Source organism: Neomonachus schauinslandi, chromosome 4, assembly GCF_002201575.2.
Source record: "Neomonachus schauinslandi chromosome 4, ASM220157v2, whole genome shotgun sequence".
In the NCBI taxonomy this organism is placed as follows: domain Eukaryota; kingdom Metazoa; phylum Chordata; class Mammalia; order Carnivora; family Phocidae; genus Neomonachus; species Neomonachus schauinslandi.
Genome location: NC_058406.1, coordinates 52169827 through 52178279, shown reverse-complemented (window position 1 = coordinate 52178279; position 8453 = coordinate 52169827). Strand labels below are relative to the sequence as shown.

At 40.1% G+C, this 8453-nt stretch overlaps 1 protein-coding gene across 1 annotated transcript in view; it reads left to right on the top strand.

Annotated features, from left to right (window-relative positions):
* The first annotated feature begins 445 nt into the window (after positions 1 to 445).
* Positions 446 to 8453, top strand: part of JAK1 (Janus kinase 1) — a 157036-nt gene continuing 149028 nt past the window's right edge. The window contains exon 1 of the mRNA XM_021680000.1: positions 446 to 506. The gene's annotated coding sequence lies outside the window, so the exon portion shown is untranslated. The remainder of the gene's footprint in view (positions 507 to 8453) is intronic.

Below are 8453 nucleotides of genomic sequence, written 5' to 3'. Positions count from 1 at the left end.
GCTCAAAAAATACCAAGTTACGTGCTTGAAGTCCAACGGAAGGCAGAGCTGCGAAGCAAATCCAGGTTTGTCTTGACACAGCTGTGTGTCCTACTTCTCTTGGCTTAGCCTCTTCCCGGCTTTCATTCCAGTGAGCAGCAAACAGGTAACAGGTGGGACAGGTACGCTGAGAGGTGGAGCACCTCTTTATGGGGCAGCGGGGCAGTTTGCTTCTGGTTGGTGCTCACTTTTGCCCAAGTGTGCCGTAAACATATTGTTGTCCATGTGTACCACGAAGTGGACAAGTTTGGAAAGCATTTCGCAGAACTTCTGCCACACCATATATTGGGATCAGGGACACCTAACATAAAGGATCTACTGGAGGATTAAAGAAGACAGTGTTTACATGGGTGCTAGCACCTCAAAGATCCTCATTACATAATAATTCTCTTTTCTTTTTGCAGCGCTCCCGGGGACATCTGGGCACTCACCCTTCTAACACTGGAGAGGGGACGCAGTCATTTTTGGTCAGTACCCTCTCTGATAGATGAAAGATTTAATCCACTCCATGGGAAAATCACTTACCCCCATCTCCATCTAATTAGTGACAGACGGCGAGCTAGGGGCCCTGTCTCTTGGAAGCGTGCAAGGGCTCTTGCCACCTCACCTCCCTTTTCCTCCCAGAACCTTCAGAACAGCTCAGAGGCCAGAACGTGACTTCCTCGGAGACCTGATGACGGTGATGTGGGCGGGGACCTCCGGGAAGGAGGAGGAAGTCAAGTCACCGGGTTCACAGCTGGCCTGTCTGCCATGCCCTAGAGAGGGACGCAGCACCTCAGGCGTGGAGCCAGCCCTACCAGCCTGGGCCTCTTTGCTGGCTGGGTCCCCTTTTGGAAGAGCGGCAGCCCAGTAAAAGATAAAGTTGCGGGGGGGGGTGCGGGGGGATGGCTTCTGGCTGTGGGATGTCGAAGTACATGTAGATTAGGGTAGGAAGGAATACGCTGGCTTTCGAATTTTCTCCTGGATGGGACAGAGTCCTTTCATGGCAAATGATTTCAGGGTCAGCACAGAATTTTGAGAGGAGTTTATCTTGAAAAGTGAAGCATGCTAATGCAAGTTTTCTAACTGCCAAATCTTGGGAACTGTTTGGGTTTTAAAATCATTGAGCACTGGAGCAGCTGTTTTTCCCTTCCAAGCCTCTGTTTTGTGAAATGAGGCTAAAATACCTGGGCAGCCCTTTTCCCTTGGGCACCCTGGAATGCTGGGACTATGAATGGCATTTCACAAGAGTTGGAGCTCCAAAGGGAAGTCGGACCACGAAAGGACAGGACTCTCTCCTTTGAAAACAAAGTACTCCTTTTTTTAATCACAAAAGTAATTTCTACTCATTGTATACAAGTTAGATTTTTTTTTTTTTTTTTGGAATCAGAAGGAAGATAAAAAAATTGAAATCCCACACCCAGGAAACCACTGTTGACAATTCGATGTATAGCATTAAATGTAAGCAGAGTGAGCACACTGCTTTTTTCCTTGAACAGCCTTTTTTCCTTGAATAAAATATCATGACATGCCACTAAATATTTTCCATATATGTTTCTATTTTTTTCCATACATGTTTTAAATGGGTATTTAGTATTCCACTGTGTGTTTATTTAGCTCAAGTCCAACTGAAGGATTAAAATTGTGTCCAGGATTTTGCTATTGAAACAGCAATGAAGTGTGAGCTTTGCAGCTAAATCTTTGAGCACATTCTCAATTATTTGTATAGGTAAATTTCCTAGATGTGGTATTTCTGGGTCCAGGGATGAAGATTGCTCTACAGTGACCTTTTAAGCTTGATTGCCTCCACCCCATCCCAACCCCAGTGTTTTCCCAGACTTTCTGTACCATTTATTCACCAAGAATTTATTGAACAACCATCACATGCCAGACCCGCCTGGATACAGAGATGAATACTTTGTAGCAGTAGGTGCCATAAATGTCAGAGAAAGCTTTGGGTAGTCAGATGTCCAGTTTGAGGAGGGTCATAAAAAACCAGTTGAGTTTTTTAAAAATTCAATTTAATTAACATATAATATATTATTAGTTTCAGAGGTAGAAGTTAGTGATTCATCAGTTGCATATAACACCCAGTGCTCATTACATCAAGTACCCTCCTTAACGCCCATCACCCAGGTACCCCAGCCCCCAGCCCCTCCCCTCCAGCAACCCTCAGTTTGTTTCCTATAGTTAAGAGTCTCTTATGGTTTGTCTCCCTCTCTGTTTTTGTCTTATTTTATTTTTTTCTTCCCTTTCCCTATGTTCCTCTGTTTTGTTTCTTAAATTCCACACATGAGTGAAGTCATATGATGTTTGTCTTTCTCTGACTGACTTATTTTGCTTAGCATAATACTTCTAGTTCCAACCACATTGTTGCAAATGGCAAGATTTCATTCTTTTTGATAGCTGAGTAATATTCCATTGTGTATACATACTACCTCATCTTTATCCATTCATCTGTCGATGGACATCTTGGCTCTTTCCACAGTTTGGCTATTGTGGACATTGCTGCTATAAACATTGGGGTGCAGGTGCCCCTTTGAATCACTATGTTTGTATCCTTTGGATAAATACCTAGTAGTGCAATTGCCAGGTAGCTCATTTTTACCTTTTTAAGGAACCTCCACACTGTTTTCCTGAGTGGCTACAACCAGCTTGCATTCCCACCAACAGTGTAAGAGGGTTCCCCTTTCTCTGTATCCTCGCCAACATCTGTCGTTTCCTGAGTTGTTAATTTTTGCCATTCTGACTGGTGTGAGGTGTATCTCCTTGTGGTTTTGATTTGTGTTTCCCTGATGCCGAGTGATGTTCAGCATTTTTTCATGTCCATTGGCCATTTGTATGTCTTCTTTGGAGAAATGTCTGTTCATGTCTTCTGCCCATTTCTTGAAAAACCAGTTGAGTTTTTTGAGACCAATGGATTTTAGGTGGGAGGAGGTTAGTAAGGAGCATTGAAAAAGGAAGGGAGGAACAATGAAAGGGTCAAGGGAGTTTTCTGTACACAAGCATGGTGGCCTAAGAGCCTGGTATGTGTTCATATATTTGGGAAAAACTTGAGTTGTCTGGTGTGCTTGTACTGAGAGTAGACTTGGGAAGGAGAATAGTGACAGAATGCAAAAAAAAAAAAAAAAAAAGCCTATTATGTCATGCTAAGAAGGTTCTGACCTTATTCACATAGGAAATAGAGAAAGTTATTTATGGAGCCTCCAAGATCATGATGAAATTGGATCTTACCACTTAACCTACTGAAGAGCACTTCCTTCAGTAGACCCTCAAAATCATTCCTGGGGAGAAAAAACAAAAGATAAGAAAATTTGCAAAGCAAATATCCCAAAAGAATGTTGAAGTGGAAACTGCAGAGAATCAACCAAATTCAGCAGTAACTACCATGTCCATCACATTGAAGAGTGTGCTATAGTAATCTTTAGTAAATTTGGTCATGAGTAACTTACTCTTCTCTGCTTTAAAGAGAATGGCCTTGGGGTGCTTGGGTGACAGAGGCATTAAGTGTCTGCCTTCGGCTCAGGTCAGGATCCCAGCGTCCTGGGATCGAGCCCTGCATCGGGCTCCCTGCTCAGTAGAGAGTCTGCTTCTCCCTCTCCCACTCCCCCTGCTGTGTTTCCTGTCTTGCTGTGTCTCTCTCTGTCAAATAAATAAATAAAATCTTAAAAAAAAAAGAGAGAGAATGGCCTTGATACATGTCTAGAGATTATTCCAGTTTCCTATCAGGAAAACAAATCCTAGACTAATAAATCTAAAAACATGTAGCATAGATTTTAGTATGTGAAGGCCCTTTATAAACTGTAAAGTAGTGTTCAATGAAAGACATATTTCTGGAAGGTGGTTTAATAAAAACTTTTACTTATAGACAAGGAGTCCAAAACTTAAATGCCTGCTGTGGCCAGGTAGATCATAACTTTCAACGATTCTGGAAAATTATCAGCTATTATCTCTTTGAATGTTTCCTTTCCCTCATTTTTGCTAACTCCTCAGAGAATTCTGATCACAGGTATATTAGACCTTCTAATTCTATCATCCAAGTCTTGTAATCTCTCATATTTTGTGTCTGCATTTGTATAGCTTTTTAGGATCTGACTTCTAGTTCACTAATTCTTCAGTTGTGTCCAATCTCCTTTTGCACTTGAGTTTTTAATTTCTATCCTTTTTTTCTTTCTTAGAAGTTCTGTTGGGCAATTCTGTATAGTCTCCTGTTTCTTGCTCATATCTACCAGCTTTCATTTCTTGAAACAGAGGTTCAAAGGTAAACCAATCTGTCCTCTGTCCTCTAGGCCTCCATCAGCAGGAAAAGAGAGGGATCTCTCTTGTAACCTGGGCTTCAAATAAGATCATTCCTTCCCTACCCCTCACATGAACATTGGCAGGGGTGAAGAGGGAAGCCTAGGACTCTGTATGCTCTTGAGAAGAGACTCCACTCCCCATAAGGGTCTTACTGCCACTATCTGCAATCCATTTTGCCTATGTCCCTGATTCTGTCAAGAAGCCCAGAACTCTCAGATCATCCCTCATACCCAAAGCTTATCCTCGCCTGGCTCTAAAGACAGTGAGATACTCTCTACTATAGTATTTTGTATCTCTCTCGTAGCTTTTTTCCCTACCACCTGCCATACTACATATTTTACTAGTCTCTCTCTTCTAAAATGTAACCTCCTTAAGAGCCGGGGTATTTGTTTTGTTAGCTGCTTTGTCCTCAGAGCTTAGAATATTACCTGGCAAATAGAAGGTATTAAAAAAAAAATAGTTGTTGGGTGAATTTATTAAACCTTCTTATTTTATATTCAGTATCTTGCCATTCCATATCCAAAGATTTTGCAAGTCTGATTTTTTTTGTCAGCTGTTGCTGCTAGCTTTTATTTACTTTGCCTTGTTTACTTGTGTGTTTTGTGGATTTTTACTCTAAGCTCGTATTCCTTGGGTTTTATCTGTAGAAATTCTTTGAGGCATAAGTTGAAGTTCATTCATTGGGAGATCATTTGTATTTACTTTTACTAGTTGTCTGGGGTAACTATTTACTCAGGACCAAATGAATATCCCCCTTGTTTTTGTTTTTGTTTCTGTTTTCTTTTTTAACCACAAAAGTAGGGTGAATTGGGTTGTAAACCCATGTGTATGGATATAAATTATCAAAAGACAAATATTTTAAATAAATAAATAAATAAATAAAAGAATAAAAATATAACCAACCAAAAAAAAGAAAAGACAAATATTTTCTTCAAACAAAACAAGACAATGTTATGAAAATGAAAGATTCTTACTTGTAAATAGGCTTACCTGCTGAAAACAGGTCCCTGCTGTACAGATTTTGTGTAGACAATTTAGTTCTTGTAGCCCATCCAAAAAATTTAAATACTTTTTTGAAGGCCAGGTACAGGCTTTTTGGTTAAGACCTCATTTTTAAAATTGCCTAAAGCATAAATATAGTAAGCATGGAGTGTCTTCAGTTCGTCATTTGGGTTGCCATAGAAGAAAGCAGATTGGTTTCCTCAGTCTTTCCCCATGCTTTCATACTTGTAGTTCATGTTTGCCTTGTCTCACTCAAAGGTTTCTAACGTCAGATAGGTACTGTTGTGCATGTTGAGTGCTGTGTTGGTCTCCCTTCCCGAGGTATGTTTGAGTAGATTTCAAGGGATACAAAGCCACAGTCAGTCTCTGTTTGCAAGTCATTGCATTTAGAAATAGTTTGGTGACTTTGCCTCAGATTTCCTGGATAATATTGCAGTAGATGAGAAAATTGTTCTGTGTTATTTTATTTATTTATGTATTTATTTTAAAGATTTTATTCATTAGAGAGAGAGTGCACACACACGCGGGCACACACAGGCGGGGGGAGGGGCAAAGGGAGGAGGAGGAGCAGACTCCCCACTGAGCAGGGAGCCCCATGTGGGGCTGGATCTCAGGACCCTGAGATCATGACCTGAGCCAAAGGCAGACATTTAATGACTGAGCCACCCAGGTGCCCCTCTATGTTACTTTAAATTAGAGTGAAAGACAATTTTCTGCCCACCCAGAATTAGAAGGTAGCTTCTAGAACCTCTTTTCTGTTCACTTTCCAAGTTCAACTTCAGTTTTATTTGAATGAAACTTTCCCCAAAGATGCCCCATATCACTGGGGATTAGTTATGAAAACCTTGAAGATTAATGATTAAATGGCACTGGCCTAGTGAGAGGGGCTGTCAGTCTATCCCAGCGACTTCAGTGTTTGACAGGAAGTGTCTGATGCAAATTCGAAAATTTCAGACCTGAAACTGCTCCTTTCTTCTTTCCGCATTTTTGAACCGGCTGGCTCCTCATGTGTCCAGCTCCAGAGAGGTAAATAAAATTCAAAATGGCTTAGCAGCTAGGGGCCACAGCTTTGCAGCATGAATTGTGATGGTGCCTGGAAGTTTCATCCTTCCCCTAGACTTTCCTATCCCACTTAGAGGCCAAGAGGCCAAAGTCCCTTCTGTGCTTTGACTTTTATTCTACTGTGGCTTCACCCTGCTCTTCACTGAGGTTTATATGCAAGTTAGAAAAATATCTGGCTTAAAAAGGTGCGGTCTTAACTCTGTTTTATTTCTTTAATCCCATAGTATCTTATTTTTATCTGATTCCTTTTATTATAAATCTTCTCTTGAGAATATTTTCTGTTTACTAGAAGTTTAGAGATGAGATCCGCACAGTTTGGATGCTGCCAGCAAAGGCAGAGTGACCTTTGAGGGTTACTTTTACCTTGAAGAGGTCATGGGGGTCTGAGTCTCAGCTCTTCAGTCTCAAATTTTTGTCAATACTGAGAATGGGCCCATTTCGGAGATGAACTCACATTGTCCAAGCTTATCATATACATAAAGTGATATATAAATCTAGAAGGCTGATATATTATGTATGTGATCTTAGTGAGTTCCACTAGAAAATAAGTTCCACAAAAGATAGTCAATTCTCTGCTCTATCCCCACTGATCGTTCAGTGTGCTCTATGTTAGGTGCTCAGCAAATATTTGAATGCACTATTTAATCCCTAATTGTCAGTTTTCTCTCCGTAAATAAAGTACCATATATCTCATTGATTGTTTTGAGAATTTTGAGAACTAATTTATAAGCATTTAGCATGGTATGTGTCACAAAGTAAGCATTCCGTAAATATCTCATCAAAGATTAGTTATCTATTAAGATTTTATTTTTTTGCTTACTTGAAATGAAGCAACAATTATAGTTGCTACAAATACTTGTTTTACTCCTCACCCATGTTGGGGGAAATTAGTTTGAAATATAAAAATGTGTATTGAGCGCTCACTGTGTGGGTTACAAACACAATGTTTGTGCCATATAGAAACTTTTAAAGATTTTATTTATTTATTTGACAGAGAGATAGACAGAAGAGCACAAGCAGAGGGAATGGCAGAGGGAGAGGGAGAAGCAGGCTCCTGCTAAGCAGGGAGCCCGATGTGGAGCTTGATCCCAGGACCCTGGGATCATGACCTGAGCCGAAGGCAGACGCTTAATGACTGAGCCACCCAGGTGCCCTGTGCCATATAGAAACTTTTAATCCAATGAAGGAAGTAGACTTACAAAATAACTATATATAATACAAGGCTGCTTATGGAGCTTTAGAAAAAGGCACAGCATAGGGCTGGGGCATCCTGAGAGAGGGGGCAATCCAGCTGGCAGGAGGGTATAATGTCTGTTTGCTAATAAACTGATGCTTACGATGAGAGGGAAAGCAGTAGGAATTATATTCCTGATGCATAAAAGAAAAGTGACGGTTTAAAAGATGGTATAATTTTTAAAAGGTTATGGTTAATGTAAATTTTGTTTTCATTGTCTCATATTCTAATTCTTCCAATATTTATAATGTATATAGAGTGTTGCATGGCAACTCAGAATTAATCAGAGTGTTTAATCAGTTGGAATATTCTGTTTTTCAAACTATTTTAGACAAACACATCTTGAACTGTGTTCTACCAAGAATGATGCAGTTCTACCAAGTGACATCCTTTCATTGTATAAAAATAAAACTAAAAACATATATATAAATATTTATTTTTTGGTAATTTATAATTTGGTAGGTGTAGGTGTCTCCTCCCTCAAGTACCAAGGTCCAGACACACAAGTTTCCTTGTTGCCTCTCTGTGCAGTAACTTTCTTTCCTGTTCCTCATTACACTGGGAGTATGGCCCCCTTTGGGTTTCCAGTTTTATGAGATTCCCCATTTTGGGTGGACTTTACCTCGAGCTGATTTCTAATGACCCAGTCTTCTTAGATCTTCAGATTTTTCAAGAGTAGCTTGATTTTTATGTGAAATCAGCAATTTTTAAATGTTGGCAAGCAATTGAAACTTCTTTGTTTTTAAAGTGCTGTACAAGAACAACAAAAAATCACCGAGAGCCATATATGGGCTTCAGCTTCTCAGTTTATAATCTCTGTTCTAAGCAGGCAAAGCAA